The sequence below is a fragment of the Protopterus annectens genome, chromosome 5.part1, assembly GCF_019279795.1.
Source record: "Protopterus annectens isolate FY-2018-M chromosome 5.part1, PAN1.0, whole genome shotgun sequence".
NCBI lineage: Eukaryota > Metazoa > Chordata > Ceratodontiformes > Protopteridae > Protopterus > Protopterus annectens.
The window spans coordinates 544544361-544571751 of NC_056736.1; positions in this window are offsets into that span (position 1 = coordinate 544544361).

Here is a 27391-nt window from a genome sequence, read left to right on the forward strand (position 1 = left end):
AACCAATATATATATATATTCTGTCAAAGATACATAAAGATCCTATTAACCCTCCAGGGAGACCCATTGTTTCAGGGAAGGGTTATATTACAGAACCACTATCTTTATACCTAACCAAACAAGTGAAGCCTCTTCTATCACTTATTAGATCGCAATTACATGATACCACTAATTTTCTACAGATCATTTCTGAGACCCAGTTGGAACCTGATTGGCTTATGTGTACATTGGATGTTAGCGCCCTCTATACCAATATTCCACATTCAGGGGGCTTGGAAGCTCTAGCATATTGGCTAGATGAGGCTAATCTATATCAAGCTGAATACAATGTATTCTTGGTGGAACTTGCAGAACATGTCCTCACTAACAATGTCTTTTTTTATCAAGAGACTTGTTATTGGCAAACAAAGGGTATGGCTATGGGGTCATCCTGTGCCCCGATTTATGCTGCCCTTTTTATGGCTTATGTTGAAAGGGATCTGATCTACAATAATTGTAACAACATCTATTTGAACCATCTGGATATTTGGAGATGTTACTTGGACGATTGTTGGATGGTATGAAAAGGTGGTACTAATGAATTATTCAATTTTTTGATATACCTCAATAACAACAAATGGGGTCTTCATTTTACTGTACATCATGATACTAATACCATCACTTTTTTGGATGTTTTAATTAATAGATTACCTGACCATACCTTAGATACCAAGGTTTTCAGAAAACATCCTGAATATAACACTATTCTTCATGCATCCAGTTTCCATCCACCACATATTGCCAAAAACATTCCAAAATCACAATTTATTAGAATGAAATGTATATGCTCCACTGATTCCTCTTTCCAAGAACATAGGAAAGATCTTACAGATAGATTCAGATCAAGGGGATACAAAATGGGACATGTCCTGCATGCAAGCAACCATGTTAATAAACTTAAACGGGATGATCTTTTATGTTACCAGGAACGCAATAATAAGGTCTCACAACCAATCAGGTTTACTACAACTTTTGGTAGGAATTTGAATAGTTAAATACAAAGTGTACATAGACATTGGAATATCCTACAGTATGATCCAGAGGTATCTAGTTTTATACCAGATAGATGCCTTTTCTCATTTAGGAAAGGAAAAAATTTAGGTAGCTGTTTCAACCATTATAAACATGCACATGCTGATGGCAAATTTCAATATATACAAACTACATTAACAGGGGAACCTTTGATTGGCTATTTCCCTTGTGGCCATTGTAGTAATTGCAATAGAATAGTCAAAAGTAAACAATTTTCAAGCAGGAACACAGCCACGGTTTTTGATATTAATTTTTTTGCTAACTGTAGTTCTGACTGGGTCATTTATTTGGCTACTTGTACATGTGGGTCTTTCTATGTAGGGCAGACATCACGTCCTCTAAGATTTAGAATCTCAGAACATATTTGTAATATTAAGAATCATAAGGTCTACAATGCTCTATATAAACATCATGTAACACATCCAACTGCAAAATTTTCTTTTATGATTATTGACATCATAAAGGGTAATAAACAGAATAAAACTGGTTGGCACTCTCTTTTGAATTCAAAAGAAAAGAAATGGATTGTTAAATTAGGGAGTTTATTCCCACCAGGTCTCAATGAACAATTCTAGGCTTAACCAATCAGATATCTTTTAAGGATATTTAAACAATGATATGGATATTCTTGAATTTACACTGAAGAAGCCTGTGTCATTTGTACCAGCCAAAATGGGTCTGTTTGTCTATTTTTTGTTGTTTTTTTAAATAAATCAATTCAGGACACAGTTTGGTGGCTCTTTTCTCTTTCTTCATGAATTGTCCTCCAGAACCCGGCATTAACCAAATTGTTGTCGGCTCTGGCACAACCGGCTTTGAAGCCGAAGACGTCCTTACCTACTGTGTCTGCTCCTCTTCCGAGCCGAGCCGGTCCTTTCGTAGCTGGAGGAGGGAGAACTGATGATTGTGGAACCCTTGGCGCCAAGGCCTGTTCCAGTGCCATTGGCTCCATTGATTCAGACTACTTCGAAGCCTTTCAAGGAGTCTGGGAGCCAAACCTCTCCGGTCGGCTCCGGGGGGGAGAGTCGAACCAATGGGTCAGTTCCACCCTTCCGCTTGGAGCTTCGGCACGGATAAACTCGGCTCCTTCCTCTGGCTCAGAGCCCACTGTTTCGGTGCCGGTGAAGTTGCCATCTTCTTCGGAACCTGCTGCTTCCTCGCATCGAAGCAGAGGGGCTTTCAATGCCATGAGGAGAGTTATGTCTTCGAAGACACCCACTTCATCAGGGCCTACTTCTTCATCCCCAAAAGTGTTGTGTTCTACCTCTGCATCACAGGTCCCCTTAAAGTGTAGAGACCCAGAGCCTCAGGTAGCCCCATTGGGTGATCCATTTTCTCCTGAGACCTCACCAGAAGCCCCCACTGAAGAGGTTCCCAGGAAGAAGCTTTGCAAGAGGAGGCATTTAGACTCCTGCAGGAGTCTGTCACATTAGACACTGACTTAGAGGAGTCAGAAGGGTCCCCATGGTCCCCCTTGGAGGATATCTCTTTCACTGATATCTTAGAGAGCCTAAGACAGAGTGGTGGCTGGCAGTCCATTAACCCTACTGATGATGAGTCGGTGCTTCTGAAGTCTTTTGGGTCTCAACCCTCCACCTCCCGGGTGACTCCACCCTTCGATGAATTAATGGAATTAGTTGTTCAAAGTGAGTGGGAGTCTCCTGATACTGTTGAACCTGTCCCTTGGAGGCCCAACAAGTTTATTACCTCTCTGCAGGACAAAATGTTTCTTACCAAAGGAGTGCCGGTTGATGCCATGGTGGTGGTGGCAGCCACCAAGAAAGAGATGTCTGAAACTGTTCTACTGTCCATCCTCCTAATAGAGATTCCAGGATTATAGACAGGTATGGGAAATGCATTTTTAGTTCAGTGACTTTTGCTATGCGATTGCTCAACTATTTGACACACTTTAACAGACTTCAGAGAGATCTTCTTAAAGAGTACTGCAGCTGAGGGTGTTCCTGCTAAGGTGACATCCCAGCTCAATACCCTTAATTCTATAGTTAACTTGTCTATGCGTCTCATTTGATATGCAACTGATGGTACAAGTTGGGCAGTGGGTTCAGGAATAGCTGTTCGGAGACTTTCCTGGATGCGCTTATGCTCCTTCATGGAAGCCTTCAAGTCGTCCATTGTTAATACCCCATTTGATGGCTCGTCCCTTTTCTGGCCTAAAGTCAAGGAGACCCTTACTAGATGTGAACAAGATGGAAAGACTCTGTCTGCCATAGGAGTCCATTTTTCCACCCTTATTAGACCTTACCCCAAAGGGCAAAAGGGAGGAAAAATGGGGTTCTGCAAGTCCCAAGGAGCCTTTCAGAACACACGCAGTGAACCCCCTCCAGGGGCAGAGGTGGGGGCAATAATGGAACACGCCACCCAGGTGGCAGAGGGGGTCTGCAAAACCAGGGCGACAGGGATCAGTTCTTTGGGAAGTCCTACCAGGACTCCTGAAAGGATGCCCAACTGTCCTACTCAGGGGTCACTTGTCTTTGTATCCAGATGCCTGGCTAAAAATTACAAAAGATTCTTGGGTACAAAACATTATATCCAGAGTATATGTCAAATCTTTCACAGAACTACCCTCTATACAAAAGAAAATCCCAGACCTTCCACCCAATCTCAGGGATCAAGCAACCATAGAAATTCAAAGGTTGCTAAGAAAAAGAGTTATCCAGCCAGTCCTGGCAGACCAGATAGGATCCGGAATCTACTCAAGATTCCGGATCCTATCTGGTCTGCCAGGACTGGCAGACCAGATAGGATTTGGCAGACCAGATAGGATCCGGAATCTACTCAAGGTTCTTTTTAATTCCAAGGAAAATAGGGGACTGGAGGCCCATCTTGGACCTCAGCAAACTCAACACTTTTGTAAAGAAAGAGAAGTTCCGGATGGTTATGTTTCAGTCAATTTGTCCATTTCTAGGAACGGACGATTGGATGTGCTCTATAGATCTCAAGGATGCATACTACCATATCAAAATGGCCAGACCATCCAGAGATTACCTGCGTTTCCAGCTGGGAACCAGTCATTATCAGTTCCAAGCACTGCCCTTTGGTCTCACAACAGCCCCCAGAGTGTTTAACAAATGCATGGCAGTGGTTACGGCTCACCTGAGGCATCTAGAATTCCAAGTGTTTCTGTATCTGGACGACTGGCTCCTCACTGCCAACATCAGGCATCAACTAGTTCAATCCAGGAACCTCACTCTATAACTGTGTTCCCAGTTAGGAATTACTATAAATTTTGACAAGTCTGCATTGTCACCATCGCAGCGTATTTCCTTTATTGGAGCAGATTTAGACACCACCATCACCATGGTAAAACTGCCCCTGGAAAGAATAGTCACACTTTGGCAACAGGCATCAGATATTCTGGCACAAAACAAAGTACCAGCCTCTCAAGTTTTAAAACTGCTAGGTACGATGGTAGCAACTCTCATAGCAGCTCCTCTAGGGTGCATGCACATGAGAATACTTCAGTGGTTACTCTTCACCCAATGGTCTTACCAACAACTTCCGATATCATTCTTGATAATCATTACAAATTCATGCAAAAAATATCTACAATGGTGGTTGACCAATCACCATGTAACAGTAGGTCACCCATTTGTTCTTCCCCCCACCATCAGCTACGGTGACTACAAACACTTCTCTGATACGGTGGGGGGGGGGGGGCTTTTTCAGGGAAGAACAGCCCAAGACACCTGGTCAGAGACAGAGTCACAATTGCACATCAGTGTCCTGGAGATGAGAGCAGTACTTCTGGCATTGCATTATTTCCAAGACTCTCTTCCTCTGGGAAGGATTGTGATTCAGACCAACAGCATGTCAGTAGTCTGGTATATCAATAAGCAAGCGAGAATAAAGTCTTATCCCTTATATTGAGAGGCACTAAGAGTCTGGCAGTGGGCTGTATCCATTGGGCACTTTCTGATAGTGATGCACATCCCAGGGAAATCCAGCATGATCGCGTACAAACTAAGCAGAGCTATTCTGATGCCACACGAGCGGTTCCTCAAAAATGAGGTAGCGGAAATGATTTTCTGCAGATGGGGTGAGCCTTGCTGTGATCTGTTTGCATCCCCCATGAATGCCAAATGCGGAAGCTAATTTGCCTTGAATCCCCCACCAGGGGAAAACCCAAGGGACTCTCTCATTCACACTTGGCCCCTGGGACTTCTATATGCATTTCCACCCATTCCCCTGATTCCAAAATTTCTGCAGAAAGCCAAAGCCTTGGGAAGGACTGTAATTCTGATAGCCCCTTATTGGCCTCTACAGACTTGGTTCCCTTTCCTTTGACTCTACCAACTGGAGGAACCTTGGATTCTGGACCCAGTTCCAGATCTGTTGACACATTCATCAGGGGCTCTTCATCCTTCACTTCACTCCCTCAAATTGACATCTTGGCTGCTCCAATTTCCAACATAGTCAAGTCTCACAACCTTTCTTCGGAAATGCAGCATATCCTTGTATCATCACACAAGACCTCAACCAGAAAGTTATATGTCAGCAAGTGGAAGAAGTTCACTTTGTGGGCTTCTCAAAATAATACTGACCCATATATCGCCCCAATAGCTGGTATATTAGAGTTCTTGACTAAACTTTTTAATGAAGGTGCTGCTGTAATTTCTAATTTTCACCTCTGATCGGAAGGCTCAAATCTTATGTCTCACAAGTTATGTAGAGCCTTCTTAAAAGGAACCATACATCTTAGACCACCAGTTACACAACCTTTCACTTCCTGGAACCTAAATTTTATTCTATCTAGAATTATCCTTCCTCCTTTTGAGCCTGCATCTTCCTGCCAACTAAAATTTCTGTCTTGGAAAACCATTTTCTTGGTAGCGATTACGTCAGCACACAGGGTGTCTGAAATGTAGGTATTATCCATTAAACCCCTATACTTGATTTTTCACCCTGACAGAGTGTCACTCCGGACTAATCCAGCTTTCCTTCCAAAGGTATGTTCAGAGGCTAATTTAAATGAAACAATTGAACTACCAACTTTCTTCAGTAACCATTCCAACAAGTTGGAGTATATGTTGCATAAACTTGATGTACACAGACAACTCAGGTTCTATTTAGATAGAACCAAAGAATTTAGAAAATCAGAACAACTTTTTGTCTCTCATTCAGATACCACAAAAGGGCAACCTGTGTCAAAAGTCACTCTTTCCAAATGGTTAACAGACTGTATAAAATTCACATATTCTTCCATGAATCAACTGCTAGAACATAAAGTGAAGGCACACTCCACAAGGACTGTTTCTACTTTTTCAGCTTACATGGCTAGACTGCCGTTAGACACAATTTTTGCAGCTGCCACTTGGTCAAAACCACATACCTTCATTACGCATTACAAAGTCGATAAGGCCTCCAGGGACAGGGCTTCCTTTGGTTCCACTGTCCTCAGGAATATACTCCCATGAGCCACCCAGGATAAATGGTGCTTGGGATGCTACTCATTTGTAAGAATGAACGGCGAGACTGAACAACTTCACATAAAGAAGTTATGTGCTCACCATAACGTTCCATGTGAATTGTTCATCTCACCTTCATTCTTACACCCCCCCCCCCCGCCTACCCCCTCCAGGCTTCTAGAAGAATGAGTAAGAGATTTGCAGTCTGGTGTATCTTTGTATAGGGTTTCTTACTCTGGCTGGAGTTATACTCTTGTCATTTATGTTGTATATATTGGGGACAGCAAACTAGATCTGAGGTGTGGCATAGAGCATCATGAGACAGGGACTTGGTCTTGAGCTACTTGAAAACCTCAAGCTTGTGAAAGCAGCCGACTTGTAGCTGAGGGACTGGCTCCGAACCCATTTGTAAGAATGAAGGCGAGATGGACAACTCACATGGAATGTTATGGTGAGTACATAACTTCTTTTTTTCATAAATGATTTGTATACAAGAGCATGATAACCTCAGAATGTATTGCAGGCCTGCTGTGTGTGTTTTTTTACAAGAAATATCTTTATTAAATTATCATGTGTGACATAGACAATCTTACATTTATATAAAGGAAAATATGTCACAATGGCACAATCTCAGTTGAAAACATTATACTTTACAAACTGTCAACACAACTGTAGCTGCAAACATTATACATCACTTTTAATATATCCAGTCATTGTCAGTCAACCATTACATAGCTCATTCAGATCCTGCCTTCTTTTAAACATTGTTCCTCCTCTGCATGTAGTGGTCCCACATTTTTTTCAGTGTAATTTACTCCTACCCTTTTCTAAAGATCCCAGTTCCAGTTGTTTTATCTCTGTTATTATCTTTGTTACTTCTAGTAAAGTTGGTTTAGACTTTGATTTCCATTTTCTTGTTATTGCTTTTTTGGTAGTCATCATAATTAGACTCAGCAAGGCCTTACTATGTCTAGGGAATTCCAACTCTGTATCATAGCTCAAAAAAATCATTTCCCTAGTCACTCCAATTTGCTCACCCAGCATCTCTGACAGAGCAGTCTGCCGGGGATTTTTAAAGTCAGCCAACTCATTATACTCCCAGCAAATATTTTCCCAGTTACCTTTTTCTTCCCCATCACATCTCTAACATTTAGGCCTGCTGTGTGTTTGAAAACTGGAGAGCATCTACAAATTTTTCAGGTTTTTAATAATGCAAGTAACTGCCTGTTCAGCTAGTGTGTCACTTTGCAGCAGCTGCATAGCTTTGCAGCATTTTTTTGCAGTTTGTTTAATTTGGTAACTAAAATCAAGCCCAGAACATATGGAAACATTTTATCAAAGTTTGTACAACCCATGCCCATCGTAACTGGATAAATTGTAAGATATGTTTTCACTACCAAAATGTAACAACATTTCAAATGTAACTCTGGAACAATGTAACGGATAAACTAAAAGAAAACAGTCATACTAGTCTATATGTTTATACATTTAGGGTCTCATTATTATTCTGAAACATTATATTCAATGAATTTTGTCATGCTGATATCCATGCAAACTGTAGTGCAGTGTGCTCATCTGGCAGATTATGCAATTCAAATAGAAGAATAACCAGTCAACACAGCTGAATCCAGTAAAGTTGCAGTTCCAAAATTTAATAAAACAGCATTAAAATGTTAAATAAAATAGCATAAAAAATGTTAGAAACATCCAGGAGAAAGACAAGCGCTTTCACACCTATCCACGTGCTTCTTCAGATTTAGTTTTCAATTCAGCTTTCAAAAATCCTTTCTCATCCCTTCTCACAGGACTGTATTTCTAATATATCTGCTACACTCTGCCTTGGGAAGAGCCTTTCTTCCTCGAAACAAAGCAGAGATATTTCAACATTTTTTCCTGAGTTTTTTCCAATCAAACTTAGATACTGAAGAAGGCAGGTTTGTGCTGAAACAGGTTTATTTGTTAGACCATTACCCGATGTAATAAATAATAAAAAAGTTTATTGCAATATGTATTATTACCTTGGCTGTTTTGGATGTGCTGAAGTGTTTGATATAGGTGCTACTTTCTTATTTTGCTTTATAGTCATATTTTTAGTAGCACCCATGAACACAATGTCGCGTGTTAATCCTATACCTTCTACCAGTAACTGTCATTTATCTATACCCAGTTTTAACACCATGCTGGAAATAACCTCTGATCCGTTGCTATTTGAGGTTGCAAATAATAACCTGAATGGACTGTCTATTTCTGAAGACTATATTGTGCAACTACGGGAATTTGAGACCAAAGTGCAACTGTATAAGATGTTACAGTGACAACTCTTATCATTTGAGGTATATTTAAAGCATAAAATAGCTCCTAGGGGCTTATGCATCCTTAAAATGCCCACCTTTTGAGATAAATATCCAGATTTGTTACAACAATGGCAATTAATCAATCTGAACTGTTCATTTCAATATATGCGTTTAATGAACAGCTTTTTCCTGCCTATGGAGAATAATTTAAAGACTGAACTCTTAAATGAATTCAATCAATTCATTGCTAACATTGAAATTAATTCACATTCTGCTTTGCTCATTGAAACTATGGACCGCATCACTAATTTTGAGAAACAGCTTATTGAAACAAAGAAGAGAAAAATTAAAAGAGATTATGTTAGAAAAATGTGTATTTGAATATACGAGAAATGCTAGTTTAAAAGCAAAGTAGTATATAATGCATTTTATTCTATTAATCATATAGTAGAAAGGATTAATTCATGTTTAAATGTAAAGTAGTTTTGAAACTGCAGTGTGGCTTGAAGCAAAGCTGACCTTCGACCCTGGCAGATGCCAGCTTAGCAAGTTTTAATGTTTATGCTTTTCACAAGTGATTATCTGCTGGGTCAGGAAATTAAATGTGTGAAATAATGAAATCTTCTGCTCTTTCCTGCTGGGATGATTTGGCCTTGTATATGTATTACTGAGATAGCATGCAGCTGTGTGAGAAAGTGTAACAGAGAACAAAGATGTGTATTAAAAGACTGAATCTGCTATTGTATTCGAACTGATATGAAACCTTGAAGAAGTAACTTTACAGAGAGACATTATGTCTGACCAGGTGGATAGCAAGGCCGTATTGTAACCAGAGGAAAACCTTTTTAAAATATACAGCATCAGCAGATTTAATGAATAGAGGACTGTAAGCTAAAGTGATGTAGATGCCCTGTGACATACCACGTCAGTAAGGTGGGCACAGCTTGAATGTTAAACCTATATAAAATTGTGTGCTTCCTGTTTCATGTCAGACAAAATTCTGTACTTGTACATTTTTTGCCTCCTGGTGTACACTAGTAAACTTTTGAATCTGAACCTCCTGTGTATTGAATTCTTGATTTTATTTAACAGTTTGGTCCTTCGGACCGGAATTCCCTCGGACAGCTGCAGATCAGAGTCTACGGTGGTGAATACTGCAGGAGAAGTTACCGAAATGGTTCTTCTTGGGTGAAAAGACCTCCGACTGAATTGTTGTTTAAAGAGGCTGGCCACTTTCTGATCTGTGGCCGAAGAGCGGATATTGGACAGTTCAATACCAGAGGCTCAGGTAGGAAGAATTTACCTTTTTTCTGTTTTAGATCAGGGACTAGGTTACAGTATATTGTTGTCAAGATTTGTTTTGCAGATCAGGGACAAAAGGAAGTACTGTATATTTGGTCATAGATCAGGGTAACAGAATAAGGTAGGCAGTCATTCTAGATACACTGCAAACAGGAACTGAGAATTTGATATCACGTGATAAAAAAGGGTTATGTAACATTTTCTTTGCTATGGGTAATCAGTGCACTAAAACATTGGGAGATCCGTCCCTAACCGAAGATGCAAAATACATGCAATCACAACGTTCCGATAATGTTAGGTATTATACGAAATGGGTTAACAAATAGGAATTTGATGGTAAACTAGATAAAACTTCACTAGTTAAACTCCTTAAACAGCTTAAATCTGATGCGGGAGGTCAGGCAAAAAAGCAACACCAATTAGGCATTCCTCAGGCACACAGGTGGATTGAGGAAGCAAATCGTAGAGAACAGAAGCTGAAAAATTCAAAAACATTGTTTTTAGACAAAGAAGATAATAACTTGGTAATAGCGACAGCTCCTCCTCCTCCTCCCTTGCCCCCTCCCTTACCCTTTTCAGGATATGAAGCGAGTGGACAAGCTGGTCCGCCTCCGCATTATCCTGAAGTTTCAGCAAGACCACAACCATTTGTTAGAGATCCTATTGAGACTAGGTCCCGAACACGTAAAACACATAGGGACACAGAATCATATCAAATAGAGAGAAACCTACAGGATGAGAGTGAGGAAGAAATATGCCCACTTATAGAAGTTCCAAATCCTCAGGCAGGACAGGAAGGGCAAAACCCAACACTCTTAGTATATAGACCATGGACACCGGAAGATATCCGGAAGGCTACTGAGGGAATCCCCCATCCGAAAGTTAATTTTACAAAATTTTTAGAAGATTTACAAGGCATGAGGTTGAGTTACCACTTGAATGGGGAAGAAGTAGAAAAAGTAGTAAGCCAAATTATAGGTCCGGATTGGCACATGATTTGTGACACCTGGAATCCTTGTAATGCAGAGCTTAGACCACTCCCACATAGTGACGCAGAGTTAGACAACAGAGTGAAAGGTCTAACAGACCGAATCTCTGAGAAATGGAAACCTAGAGCAGACTGGACTTGCATTAATCAATGCATACAACAGGAAAATGAGACAATAGATGGGTACTATGCTAGATTATAAGAGTGGTTTAATAATCATAGCGGTATGTCCGTTCCTGAGAACCAAACGAATGATTCCCCGTATGAACAACAACTGAAAAATGCATTTTTGAAAGGTTGCATTGCACCTATTAGTAGCTTCATTACAAAGCATATGATAGACCATCGAACAGGGAGGCTACAAGCCTTACTTGAATATGCTAGACATGCTGAAAGACATTTTAATAGTAAAAAGAAAAAGAAGGCGCAAGTCTTCACTGCTGAAGATGGAGCTGAAGTGTTTGTGTTACAGTCAGGTAAAAAGGGCAAGAAGAATGCCCAGGAAACAAACAGTCTGACAAATGATCAGAAGATTTTGAAGAGAGAAAAAAGAGAGGTGAATGCTTCAAGTGCGGGAAAAAGGGACATCTAGCAAAGGATTGTAGGCAAAACAAAAAGGTAATTACAGAAAATAAGGGAGATGAGGACTGACTATATGATAGTGAAGATACATCATGTGAAAGTCAGAAATCATCAGGAAAAGTTAATAAACAGAAAACAAATGTAAATGTCATAGAAGGAGCAGAGGAAGTGCAAGTAGATTTGGAGGATGAAGAAAGTGAAATTTTGGACTTAGCATTATTAAGTTTAGAGTTCTACTTAGACGATATGAAACCGGAAGTTACACTTCTGGTGGAGTGAAGGGAAGTCAAATTCCTGTGTGAATCAGGAGCGTCACGGACTTTGATTAACCCCTCCAAGTTACCAGAACATTCCGAATCACCTGATTATATACTAGTGAAAGCAGCAAATGGACAGCTATATAGGGAACCGGTTTCCCATGATATAGCAATAACTGACCCTGTTTCAGGTATGACCCAGAGAAGTAAAATTGTTGTTTCTGCAAAGTGTCCAGTGAACCTATTGGGTAGGGACCTTATGCAGATATTTGGCATAGCAGTAGTTCCAACTGTACAAGATATGGAGGCACAGAGACAAATGGATACCTTTGTAGTGCGATCAGAGGGTGAAACTTTTTACTGGTACAGCCAGGACCTAGTCACGACTGGTCCAGGGGCAGTAACCGAGGAACTGATGAATGTAGCCATCAGTAAAGCCCCCTCCCTTGACACTGATCAACAGCGTTTGTTACACTGTACTCTATACTACTGTACTACACCAGGACCTGATAGAGAATATGAGCAAGAATTGTTCTGAAATCGAGCAACTAGATTAGTATTGCGTACTTTGTACTGGGATACTGAGGGGAACAGTGTAGTTAGCTGTTCATTACCTCAAGAATTCCTTGCATTATATAGATCAAATCGATTACCACATGTCAGCTTGACAAAGAACAAAAGTGTAAAATGGGCAGACTTAGGAGAAAAAGTAACAAGATGGGAGAAACAGACTGATTTAGAACTATCAGAACAAGGGAAACAAAAACAAAAACTGAATTGGTTGACACAGACACTTCCAGCTGTACACTTGCAATCTAGTGAGGACAGCTGATTAGCATTCTTATTAGAAGAAGAAGAAAAGGCCTTATGTGAAATTCCAACAACTCTTTGGTCAACAGGCAAGTCAGATGTAGGACTTATTCGGACAGCAGGACCAGTTACAATTACCCCAAAGTCAGCTTTTAGACCACAGAAACGACAATACCCTTTGAAAAAGGATGCAGAAATAGGAATTAAGCCTATAATAGCAGCATTACTCAAAGAAGGAGTACTGGTAGAATCTCCTGATTCACCATGTAATACACCCCTATTTCCTGTTAAAAAGCAAACGGAGAATGGCGGATGGTACAAGATTTACAAGCTGTAAATAATGCAGTAATACCTAGAGCACCTACGGTACCAGACCCACATACTTTGTTAAATGATTTAGAACCGCAACAGAAGTATTTCTCTGTGGTAGATATTAGCAATGCTTTCTTTTCAATACCTATACATCCTGATAGTCAATATTGGTTTGCATTTACATTTCAGGGTAAAAGGTATACGTATACTCGACTACCACAGGGATATTGTGAGAGCCCAACAATATTTGCACAAGAAATGGCTAGCAACCTGGCAGGGTTTACCCCACCAGGAGGTAGTCAAATTCTACTTTATGTAGATGATATCTTGCTAGCAGCCCCCACCCAGCAACAGTGCAGGGAGGATACTGTAGCATTATTGAAATTTGTAGCAACACAAGGACACAAAGTAAACAAAAGTAAGTTACAGCTTTGGAGAAAACAAGTTAGATACTTGGGATATGTAATATCCAATGAAGGTAGAATATTAGACGAGGAAAGAAAAACAGCAATCTTGCAAGCACCCAAACCAACAACCAAGAAGGAAATTATGTCTTTCTTGGGTACAACTAATTTTTGTCGGAGCTGGATACCAAATTATGCTTTGGAATCTGCTCCACTGACTGACTTGATATATAAGACACCAATGGCAGCACAAGATATCTTACAATGGACACCCGAAGCAGAAACGGCTTTCTGCAGGTTGAAGCAGTTGATAGCTTCTTCATTAGTTTTAGGACTTCCAAATTATCATAAGCGATTCTTTCAGACCGTAGATTGTAAGCAAGGATATATGACGTCAGTATTGACGCAACAACATGGGGATAAGCAATGCCCCATAGCCTATTATTCATCACAGTTAGATCCAGTGGCGCGATCTTTGCCTCACTGTGTACAAGCAGTAGTTGCAGCTGCAATGGCAGTACAGGCTTCGGCCTCAGTGGTGTTATTCCACCCTCTCACATTGAGAGTGCCTCATGCAGTTGCAATAATTTTACTGCAAGAAAAAGTGGCATACCTTTCTCCTGCTAGACACGTTTCATGTATGACTATACTGCTGAGCTAACCTCATATGACAATTGAATGATGTACGACATTAAATCCATCAACATTACGTCCAACTCCTGTGGAGGGCACACCACACAGCTGCCTGCAGGAAATTGAACAGTTAGCTTTACCTAGACAAGATCTCACAGATATGCCCTTGGATAATGCCGAGGTGACATATTACATGGACGGCTCATGCAGAAGGGGTCCTACAGGGAAGAATCTGGTAGGGTATGCAGTAGTTACAGACACTGAAATTTTAGAAGCTCAATCCTTACCACACAACTTATCTGCACAAGCAGCAGAATTGATAGCTTTGACGAGGTCATGTACTTTAGCAAAAAACAAGTGTGTAAACATATATACTGATAGTCAGTATGCTTTTTTTACAGTACATGTATTTGCACAACAATGGAAAAATAGAGGAATGATAACATCCAGTGGAAAACCTATTAATCATGCACAATTTATTTTGGAGTTATTAGAATCTATTCAGTTACCTACCAAAGTAGCTATTTGTAAATGTGTAGCTCATACGAAACAGCAGGATAAGATTTCAAAAGGCAATGCACGAGCTGATGCAGCTGCAAAGCAAGCAGCCTCAGACTCAGAAACTTTACTTTTGAATGAGGAATTACAACCCTATAAGATTTTAGATTTAGACATGTTAAAAACAATGCAGACGCTTACTACAAAAGCAGAAAAACAAAAATGGGTAAAACGAGGCGCAATTCTTGAGAATGGACTGTACATTTTCAAAGAGAGAAAACCGATATTGCCGTCTAATTTATTTAGATATGCAGCTTTGTTGAGCCATGGGCAGTGCCATGTCTCAAAAGGGGGGATGGTACAGTTAGTAAACCGAATATTCCAAACATATGGATTTACAAATTATACACAAAAATTTTGTGCAGCTTGTCATACTTGTAACAAGCACCATGCACAAGGGACATTTAAAACCAAGCAAGGAAGTTTTCCTATACCACCATACCCGTTCCATACTATTTGTATGGATTTCACAGAATTGAATAAGTGTGAAGGGAAAAAGTTTTGTTTAGTTATTGTAGACATGTTTCAAAATGGGTAAAAGCTTTTCCAACCAAAGACCCGGATGCAGCAACAGTGGCGAAAGCCCTGATAAAAGAGATAATCCCTAGATTTGGCATTCCGGAAAGGATTTATAGTGACAACGACACTCATTTCGTGAATCAGACAATCCAGCAACTTGGGAGATTTTTTGGTATCTCCTTAAAGAACCATTGTGCCTACAACCCACAATCAGCAGGACTGGTGGAAAGGTACAATGGTACCCTCAAAAATAAGCTTAGGAAGCTAGTAGAGGAGACCCAAAAGAATTGGATATACTGTCTGCCTTTGGCACTGTTGAGTATGAGAAAGGTTCCAAATGTGAAGTATTTGACTCCCTTTGAAATGTTTTTTGGGAAAGCATATTATGTGCCTCAGTGGAAAGCTCTCATGCCTGCAGAGCAAGAGGCTGATAGTTCATTAGCTAGTTATATGAGGAAACTGTTAACAAATAAATATGTTTTGCAGTTTAACTCTTTTTCAGATAAGGAACAGACCAGACCGGTGGAAGCAGTCTTGGCCCCTGGGACATTTGTGTGGCTGAAAGTGATGAAAAGGAAGAATTGGGTGAGTCCAAAGTGGGAGGGACCGTACCAGGTTCTGTTGGCAATGCCTACTACAGTTAGAGTGGCCGAGAGGATGTCCTGGGTTCATTTGACACATTGTAAACCGGTAAAGAACTTTCAACTTGATGAAAACCTTGTGACTGATATACAACCAGACCGAGATGGCCAAAAACAAAGCAAATAGAAATTTAGATCAACCCCAGAGATGTTGCATAATCATATTGTTGAGTGTACATTTATTGACTGTAATTGTGACAATTTTCCAATTGTTGTGGTTTATCCTACACACAACCACACAAGTGAAAGTGGGAAGGTGTGACGAAACGTCTATAGACTGGCATCCAAACTTTAACACGTACCTAGCCATGAAACGTGTATATGCAGAGACTATGAACATTTCAAATTGCTGGGTTTGTACAGCTATACCAACAGCATATGGAGGACTGATAATGTCCGCTGTCCATTTGGGGATAAATGAGACTTGGGAGAATTTACTCTTCGATACAGGAACTGTGAGATCACAGGACAAAATAGCTTTATTTTTACCTGTCACACAAAAAGGAGTTGTATGTTTTTATAAAAATGATACCCTTCAGGTGGGCTGGAGCAATTGTAATATAACCATATCTTACCGATGTTATATTAAGAATAGTAATGGCAATACTTTTTGCAATACTAATTATGACTTATATTTGAACTCATTGAAAACAACCATGAATGACATTCGCAAAAATCCAGTTTTGTTTAAACAATTGTCAGTTATAGATCAGAAAATGTTTCCTGCAGGGCTGATGCGTATTAGTACTAAAGTAGAAAACTGTTATTTTATTTGTGGGAAAAAGGCATATAAATGGTTACCTGAGAATTGGTCCGGCAGTTGTTTTTTGGGTTATTTGGTTCCGGCAATAAGACATACTGCAGAATTACCTTTGGGTAAGATACGAAATGTGAGAGAAGCAGCTCGAAAACCTGAAGGTCCAGTTGAAAAACCTGTGAATCCAGTTGGAAAGATCGAAGCTGGCTGGAAAGATCATAATGCCATGAAAGACAAAAGCAAATTGACTCATATGGACTTGAGTGACAGTGTTATATCCTGGGCAAAAATATTCCCAGCCTATGGAGCAGTCAAATCGATCTGGGAGCTGAGGAAGTTGTCGAAACTTCTCGAAGTGATGAGTAATGCAACTTTTTCTGCCCTAGAACTGGTAACTGATGAACTGAATGCAATGAGAACTGTTGTGCTACAAAATCGAATGGCTCTTGACTTCACCCTAGCGGCGAGAGGTGGTACGTGCGCGCTTATCAAAGAAGAATGCTGTGCATACATACCAGATAACAGGCATGAAATTAATAACCACCTAGAGGTAATTCAGCAAGTATCAGCCATGACTGAACCAGGCCCAAACTCACTGATGGACTTTTTCCAGAATCTATTTGGGGGGTGGGGTTCCATCCTAATGAATATTCTGATTGCCATTTGTGTGGGTATACTCCTAATAGGAGCATGTGTTTGCTGTGGAATTCCCTGCATGAAAAGGTTAATCAAAGATTTTATTGATGTATCTGTTACTGAAACTTTGTACCAAGACATTGAGATTGAAAGATTGATCTCAGATGACAATTTTTCTGAAGTATAGATTGAATGACTCACCTAGTTGAAAATCCTAAGTGGAAGAAGTTGGGAGATGAAATGACACTATGCATACTTCAAAATAGAATAAAAAGTATTAATAGGGGGGAAAATGTTAGAAAAATGTGTATTTGAATATACGAGAAATGCTAGTTTAAAAGCAAAGTAGTATATAATGCATTTTATTCTATTAATCATATAGTAGAAAGGATTAATTCATGTTTAAATGTAAAGTAGTTTTGAAACTGCAGTGTGGCTTGAAGCAAAGCTGACCTTCGACCTTGGCAGATGCCAGCTTAGCAAGTTTTAATGTATAAGCTTTTCACAAGTGATTATCTGCTGGGTCAGGAAATTAAATGTGTGAAATAATGAAATCTTCTGCTCTTTCCTGCTGGGATGATTTGGCCTTGTATATGTATTACTGAGATAGCACACAGCTGTGTGAGAAAGTGTAACAGAGAACAAAGATGTGTATTAAAAGACTGAATCTGCTATTGTATTCGAACTGATATGAAATCTTGAAGAAGTAACTTTACAGAGAGACATTATGTCTGACCAGGTGGATAGCAAGGCCGTATTGTAACCAGAGGAAAACTTTTTTAAACTATACAGCATCAGCAGATTTAATGAATAGAGGACTGTAAGCTAAAGTGATGTAGATGCCCTGTGACATACCACGTCAGTAAGGTGGGCACAGCTTGAATGTTAAACCTATATAAAAGTGTGTGCTTCCTGTTTCATGTCAGACAAAATTCTGTACTTGTACGTTTTTTGCCTCCTGGTGTACACTAGTAAACTTTTGAATCTGAACCTCCTGTGTATTGAATTCTTGATTTTATTTAACAGATTACATAGATTTTTAAAAAAGTAAAGTTTTCTCCTGGACCAGTCACAGCTCATGCCCCACTATGCAACAGAAACATGCAGAACCCATTTTAAAGGAAATGCTACAGACTGCAGTTAGTGAACAACCTATAGAGATAGCATCTTCCACTCCTGCTACCGCTCATACTACCACCAAGGCACCTATTCTACCAACAATAGTTGATTCCAGTATAATTTCAGCATTGGACCCCTTGGATTTTCCCCTACAACTGAGAAAGCCCTATCCAATACTGAAAAACCAACAGAATCACAGTGTGAATCAGAGGCATTCTTGAACCCAACAAACAGGCCAGAGAATGGTCACCAGAAGCCAAACATGGATTTAAATGATACTGTTTTCAATCTTTCCAGCTATATTCTTATGGAACATGAGTTAGCCATTTTTAAACAAAGGTTTGTCATTCATTCCAGCACATACATCTGATTTAGCTGAAGTTCTTATAAACTTTAAATTGTTTGTCAGATCTTTAATTTTAAAGTTAATTTTCAGATCTGGACAGTGCAGTGGTGCAGCAGTAGCATTGTTGCCTCACAGCAAGAGGTTCTCTGGTTCAATTCTTGGCTGGAGTGCCTTCTGTGCAGAGTTTGCATGCCCTCGCTGCATTTTTGTGGGTTTTCTACGGGTGCTGCGGTTTCCTCCCACATTCAAAGACATGCATCTAGAGCATTTCTCCCCAGGCCTCCGCTGAAAATTGGGTACATTCCAAGTTGGACTTTCCCTGTTAACAAATGTAAAATAAACAAAATAAATAAATAACATATGATGCTTCTAACAATATTAATACTATATCTTTAGCTAGGAGAAGTACATTTGTACCGATAAATAACCTGTTAATAGCTGCTTTTGAAGAAGCTGTAGTGAAAGATATTTCTCAGTTAACCGCTTCAAATAACAAGCATTTCTATAATCTTAGTTATGAGCAATCATGTTCAAAGATATTGTTATAAAAGTAGCTGATAAGGGTGGGGGAATTGTTATTTTAGATTCTGAATATTACAATTTGAAAATGTTGGAAATTTTAGAAACAAGTGACAAGGAAATCATAAATTCTTATCAAGTTACTTCCATAATTTCACATGTTAAGAGTAGCATTTATGATATGCACTTAAATGATCAAATTGCCTTAAACAATTTTGAATATTTTCATGTATCTTATCCATGGATTCCTTTTATTTACACAATCCCAAAAATACATAAATCACTTATCAATCCCCCATTAAGACCTACAGTTTTGTCTACAGGTTGGGTCACTGAGCCTATTTCTAATTATTTAGAGTTTATACTTAAAAAGACACTAGGTTATTCCACCACCATTATTGAGGATACTTCTGATTTTCTTGAACATCTATATTCATGGTCTAAGGTACATCATAAAGTTGCTGACAGTTATTTAGTGATGTTAGATGTTGATGCTCTATTTACCCAATGATACAGGCATAGATTTTTTAAAAGAATTAATTTCCTCTAACTCTGTGTTTTCTTCTACTGAAATTGAAGCTATATATACTTTGGTTGAATTAGATTTATGCAATAACATTTTCTTATTTCATAATACGATATATAAGCAATGTAGAGGTGTTGCCATGGGTATGCCCATGGCGAACATTTATGCAAATTTGGCCATTAATAATTGGGAAGTGAATTTTATATTTAGTAATGCTAACAATTTATTTTTGGCTAATTTGTTATTTTATAAATGTTTTGTTGATGATATATTTTTGATTCGGAATGGTACTTTAGACCCTTTACATTCCTCAACTGATTTTTTGCATTTTAAATACACCATACACTGTACCCAAATATATTTTTTAGCAATATGTTAATTAAGAATGTCAGTGGTACTATAGAAACCACTTTGTTTAAAAAAGAAGTAAAGAAAAATACTAATTTGCACAGACATTCTATGCATCCACCTCATATTTTTAATAATGTTAAAAGCCAACTTATTTATAATGTTAGATTAAATACCAATGTAGAAAATATACATCAACAGATGAATAGCATTACAAATGACTAAAAATATCGGCTATAAGGATACAGATTTACAAAATTTAACTTCTGAGATTAAAAATGACATAGGTCAAGGTTTACACCCCATTTTTTCAGATCAACACAATTCATATAAAGTAATGAATATTATAAGGAAAGATATTATAAGGAAACATTGGCCTATTTTAAAATATATTCCCTCTTTTCAAGATCTAACTATATAAAATTTGACATTTGATTATAAGAATATGAGTAATGTTAAGCAAAGATTATGTTATAAAGAACAAGAAAAATATGTTAATCATAAGTCTATACAAAAAATAGGCACCCAACAGTATCATAATTGTCAGTTTTGTAAGTATATTGATACAGATATAGCCTTTAAGCATCTAGTAACAAATACGATCTTTAAATTAAATAGTCATTATACCTGTAATGCTAGAAACATTATATGTCTAGATGTTCACAATGCAAAGCATTTTATACCGATAAGACTAACATGACATTAAAAGATAGAATATGTGAATATCTGTGTGAAGTAAGAAGAGAACTGATTACCAATGCCATGTATAGAAATATGAAAGAAACAGATGTTTCACATACTTTTAAATTCCTAATACTACAGAATGTCTATGAGACTCTAAGAGGTGGAGATTTGCATAATTATCCTGAGAGTTTAGAGAGCAAATGGATTCTATGGTTCAGAGCCCATATACATCCTGGGCTCAATGATAATTTTACTTTAAAACCAATTCTTAAAACACTTCAGTTGAAAGTTAAATGAATTGTAAAATAGCTTTAATGTATATGTCTGCATTATATGTTAAATACTGAATTTGGTTTTTAGCACTTGAATGTTTTTAGTATGTCATTTTAATTTATTTATTGATTCTAAGTCAGGTGATGTGTATTCCTCTTTTTAAATGTTCTTATTGCTGGCCTTTAATTTGTTTTGACTGATGAAGCCTTTTTGGTGAAAGTCTTTGTTACTAGCAAGTGCAAGTCAGCTTCTATAAATATTATATTTTAACTGAGCTTCATGGTGCCGGTAATGCTTCATTTTATTGTTTGAGATAGGTCTCAGAGTTTTCTGAGCACCATTACTCCAATATAGCAGCAGTTGCGAGAATTTTGGATTTTGGTCTTATTTTTCCAGCCAAAGCCAGGTATCTGCAAAGGAATTGAATATCCAGAAATAATTAAAATATTATCTAGCTAACACTATATCCTTCAGAAATGATAACCAGCTGTTTGTTTCATGTGAGGGTAAGAGGAAGAGGACAATAAGTGTCAAAACTGACTATTTCAAGATGGTCGCCTCATGCTTTTGCTTTTTGTCCTACTCATCATAATAAGCAACCTCCAAGTAGAGTTAAGGCATATTCCACAAAGACGTTGGCTTCTTTGGTGGCTTTTTGGAAAGGGATGCACCCTAGAAGTATTGTACAGTAAATTTACTACACAACTGTACTTTCCCTCCAAGCAACCCTGCTCCAACTCACAAGGCATGAGTGATGAGCTTCCTCGTATCCACCAAGAAGTTAGCACAGCCCAGTGTGCTCCTGAGTGCAAGTAACCCATCCTTCCCCCTAAGAGACTCTGACCCTTTCATTCCTTCCCCCGTCCTGCCTGGATCTTCCAGTGCTGAGGACACAATCAGGCAACTGTCCTTTGCACCATGGAGCCAGGCTAAGAGAGCAAGTTTATGATTAACTTTTCACTTGACAGCTTCTGCATGAAGGCCACACTGTCAGCTGGTGCGGGTTAACTGCAAAGCTAAAAGTGTGACAGATGACACTACCTCTGTTATAAAACTACTAATTAAAAATATCTAATATTCAAATGTCTAGGATTGGAGATGTTCTTGACAAAAAGAGCATGGCTTTATTTTTTAGAGTATTTAGTCTAAAGGATAATTTTCTGAGCTATTTTTGGAACCGATCTTTATAGGTTAATATTTTTTGTCCATTACCTGACTGGAAGAAAGCAAGTTGGTTGAATTATCTGTGTATTGGATTAATTTAGAATGCCTACAAAATGACAACATAATATTAACGTGAATGTAAAATGCAGAATACACACAACAGAGTTTTGAGGAACATCAAATGACACAGAGACTGTGATTGAATCAGTATTCACACATTGAGCAATCTGAATATAGCTACACAAGTAAACCAACTGATATCCATTTCTGATAGCTCTGTTCTGGTGAAAAAGTACAAGAGTACAGAATGATAAGTGCAATGAAAGTTTTAGGCAGTCTAAATGTAGTGCTCCTACAGAGAAGATGTTAATGTGCATGTGACGCCTGCCAGCCATGCCAAGAGAAATAGGGCAGTGGATTTGTAACATGTGCCAGCACAGCTGGCTGGAATTTTGTAAAAAATTATATGTAATTTGTATATCAAACTGATTTGTACAAATGCTTGTGCTAAAAGTGTATTTCTCAGGTTTGCTTGTATTAAAATGTATCAACAGTGTGCCCTGCTGGAAGGAAAAGAGTTGTATATGCATTACTGGAACTTTTTAAATGTATACATTGTAACAGCATATACTGGAAGTGAAGATGTTAATCCTAATCTACCTGACTTTGCAAAATATTCTTGAAATTAAATTACTTTATGCGTTAAGCCATAAAGATGTTATCCCACAGCTTTGAATGGAGCCAGAGATGCAATATCTGTGCTAGAGAGTAGGTTGTAGCTCCTGTATGAAGGGTGGAATGGTTTTATGACTTCCAGCAGCTGCACCACATCTAAGCAATGCTCTATATGTATGTATTGTAGCACATAGGTGCTAAACCCTGTTAGCTTCTAGTGATAGGGGATAGTGTGGGAAACAGAGTCAGATGATCAGATGATTCTGATGTCATTCTGTACAGAAGTAATGTTTTAATATTTGAGGAGACTGAAGTCTCAACAGCATTCTGTATTTTTCCGTGGATCTGACAACAAGGACCACTAACCCATCTTGCCTTGCTGTACTTAATAAGTAGGAACAGTAATTGTTTTAGTCAATCAGGAATAGGTAGTGAGATTAGCTAAATACTGTTTTCTATAACTGTGTGAAACATTCCATTGGTGTTACAGGTTCATAGGTTCATAGGTGTTTATTGAGCTAACAACCACTAGGGCCTTTTTCAGTCTAGCCATGCATCCCAAATCTCTGACAAGTTTTGATACCCTTGATAAGTGTAAGCAGCGGCTTGACAGATGAAACATTTACAAGCTAGGGCCTGGGAGACTAATCATTTACAAGTTGTCTGTGTCCATTAGAAACATATGTGCCAAACGAGGGATGAATTTCCTGTTCCCCATGTAATTGTCCAGGTTGCATCTGAATTGAGTTAGGGAGGAACTCTGCTTTACATGGATGGGGAGTCTGTTCCAGAGATGGGGTCATTTCTGGGATACATATCTGTCTGACCAGCAGGTCCTGTTTATATCACAGGTAAGGTTTAATTCTTTAGAACTGGTAATTCTGGTGCTGTTTGTTTTGCAGATATGAAGTAGATCCATCAGAGTGGGCTCTGACAATGCCCTGTATTTCAGGCATAGATCTCCCCTCAAAAGCCTTTAGGAGACAGAATACAGGGATAGATCCTTGAGGCAGACTTCACAGGACATTTTACTTAACTCCTGTATTCTTTTAGTGAGGAACCTCTGTGGATGTTGTAATTGTTGGATATGCCTGGTTAGGTACATACCAAAGGGAGATTGTACTCAATGATAGGTCTGATGAATGCCGAATACAGTGGAACAATGACTTTCTTAGACTTACATGCCATACCTTTGTTTATAAGTTGTGTAGTATAGAATAATTTCCTTACAGCTGTTGACATGTGATGGTCAAAGACCAGATTACTATTTATGTATGTCCCTAAGTTTCTGACTACTGGGGTCAACTCTAAGGGGTGTGTTGTCAATATGATAGTTACCAGGGGAGGATGTCTTCCTGAGGGACACTATACCAGTTGTTTGTCTGTGTCAGCCCGTCCTGGATAGCATTTGTGTCAGTGTGGGACTCAATGACACCTCCTAATTTGCAAACATCTGCAAATTTAGACAGCCAGAGACTACTGATATTGTGCACCGTTTAATTGCGAGGTGTATATGTATAAAATGATTGTTACTGAATTGTTATATTGCACTGATGAAGGCTTTATGCTGTATCACCCTTTGGGTGTTTGTTTTTTGTATTTTTATACATGAATAATCTTGCCCATATATTTTTGTATTAAAATTATCTTCAGTGGAATCTAGTGCTGGCTTATGTTTTTTGAATTTAGCGCCTTTTAGTTGGGCCGTGCACATTGCCATACGTGAGTGGGACTGGTTGTTCCTGTTTCCAATATGATAGTTACCAGGGGTGGATGACTTCCTAAGGGATACTATTATGCATTTCTTGGCCTTTAATTTTAGTCCATGGCTCTGATACCAGTTGTTTGTCTGTGTCAGCCCCTCCTGGATAGCATTTGTGTCAGTGTGGGACTCAATGACACCTCCTAATTTGCAATCATCTGCAAATTTAGACAGTCAGATACTACTGATATTGGCTTTGACTTCAGAGAAGTAAATGCTAAAAAGGAGTGGTCCAAGGACTGATTCCTGAGGGACACCACTTGTGACTGGCCTCTTTGTAGAGGTGAACTCCCCATTTCTAACTTTCTGGGTCCTGTCTGTGAGCCAGTTGGCTGTCCTCCAGGTGACATACTAGTTTGTACCTACACTCCTGAGTTTGTCAACAATGCCTGAGTGGGGTATTGTGTCAAATGCCTTGGCCAGGTCAAGGTAGGCATTGTGAACCATTTTGCCCTCATTCATTGCTTTGGTGACCTTCTTAAATAAGTCCAATAGCTTGAGTAGGCATGATTTGATGAAATCAAACTGGGCTTGGTCCAATGTCTGGAAGTTTACTATATCACTAGTGGTCATTTCCATGATAATTCTTTCCATGGCTTTACATATAAGACTAGTGAGACTTATGGATCTGTAGTTTCCAGGGTCTGTAGATGGCCCAGCTTTGTGCAGAGGGATGACTGTTACTGTTCTCTTTTCATAAGGCTTGAAGCCTGTTTGGAGGCTATAGTTAAATAGCAATTCCAGAGGCTCTGATAGATCATGTTCCATGCTGTTTAGAGGGCATCCTGGGATATTGTCTGGGCCTATTGATGCAGTGTTCTTGGCCTTAGAGAGAGAGCATTAAGGACCTGTTCCCTAGTGATAGCAGGGGGGAGTTATATTTGATAGTGTTTCCTGAGGGAAGGTTGAGGGGGTGAGAGGGGTAAAGTTGGAGCTGAATTTATCAGCCAGTAAGTTTGTTATATCTTCCATTTACAATGAGCTCTGCACACAATTGTGTATTGCCTTTGTGGTTGTGGACATAGCTAATGAATGCCTTGTGGTTGTCCTTGGCCTGGGAGGCCATTTTCACCTCAAATTTGGCTTTGGATGACTTTATTTATCCCATGAGATGTTTGTTTAGTTTGATGAGAGTGATTTTATCCTGGTGGGTGCTGCACCTCTAAATTTTGCCATGTTTTTCTTCCTTTTCTTCCTTTTGTTATTCAGCCTATTGATTTTGTGATTCCACCAGGGTGGCTGTTTTTTTGAGTTAGTTTTGTACTTCTTCCTGGTGGGTACAGCTACCTCTATGCAGCTATTAACATACTTGTACAAGGTTTTTGTGAACAGTTCTGTATAGGCAGCAGTCTTCTCAGGGTTTGTGGAGACATGAAATTTTGCTAGGTTATCACTTAATATCAGGAGGATAGCCTTAGAGTTGTTCTTGAATATTCCAGGTTTATCTGATCCAGGTTTTATTTTTACTTCAAAGGGGATCATTTTGTGGTCTGATATTACCAGGGAAGACATTACAGTAGGGGGTAGGCAGCACTCTCCCATATTGGTGAAGGCCAGATCCAGTATGGCTGCACCCCTGTTTAGTTCAGGGAGTTTATGTTTACAAAATCCAGGAATCTCTGTGCCTGTAGATTTGGTGTTGTATAATTAGTTAATAGTGGGGTAATTAAAGTCTCTCATGAGTATGGTTTTGGGTTGGATGGTTAGTGTTTCTAATAAGTTTAAATTCATGGTATAGGTTTCCTGGGGCATAGAGGTGGACCTATAGCTGGCAAGGAAGTGATACTGGATTTTGCGTATGGTGATTTGAACATGGAGCAGCTCAAGTGCATTGTCCTGTTTAACCAGCCTTGAGGTATATTTATTTTTGATGTAAATAGAGACACCTCCACCTTTAGTCCCTGTCTGTGTAGTAGTTGGTCTGAATGTGTGGAAGGCATTATAACCTTGCACTGTTGGCATGCTGTCCATGGCTTTAAACCAGGTCTTAGTGACCACACAGACATCAGCATTCTCTAGGGTAAAGCGAATTTCTAGTTAGTGGAGTTTTTTGTTTAGACTCCTAGCACTGAGCAGTAATACCTTTAGATATTTTTAATATTCCCTGTGACTGAAACTCAGGTGTTTACTGTGAATAGATATTTAGTAATTTCTTGTTCTTTTATTATTTATTATTAAATATATTTCAATTTTTCATTGTGACTGGTCCTTTTTAGAAAATATTTAAACTTTGAGAGTATTTGCTTATACTTATTTGGAGACAGCTTTGGCCACTCCTAAAGCCTTGCTGCTTGGTCAGCATTTCCATTTGTATTAATATTAACTTGTACACAGCATAATTGGGCACCCTTTTAAGAGCCTTAAAGTAGCTGACAGGGGTTCTGGTGGCGGTGATAACTACCTTATAGTTTGGGCAGAAGGGGGCACAGCATGTGAATCTGTGCCAGCCTTTCCCAGGTGTATATGTGTGTGTGTATGCATGTGTGTCTGCAAATCAAATCTCAAAGACTATGTGTTTCAGCTGCTTGGAGCAGGGATACAAAGCATTGGTTTCACAGAGAGGGTGTGGGAGGACTTAGCTTGGAACCGCAGCTAAAGACTCAACTTTAAGCTGTGCCAGTGGGGAGTCTTATTGGGGGTCTGGACAGATATAGAGAGTAGCCACCCCCTGAATTGAGTGTGTTCCCTGGGTGCTGTTTAGGAAAATGTGCTTGATGCAGAGAGGTCTGCATCTGGAAATGCTGAGTGTATCCATTTGTATTTTAAGTGAACGTCCCTCTCCAGT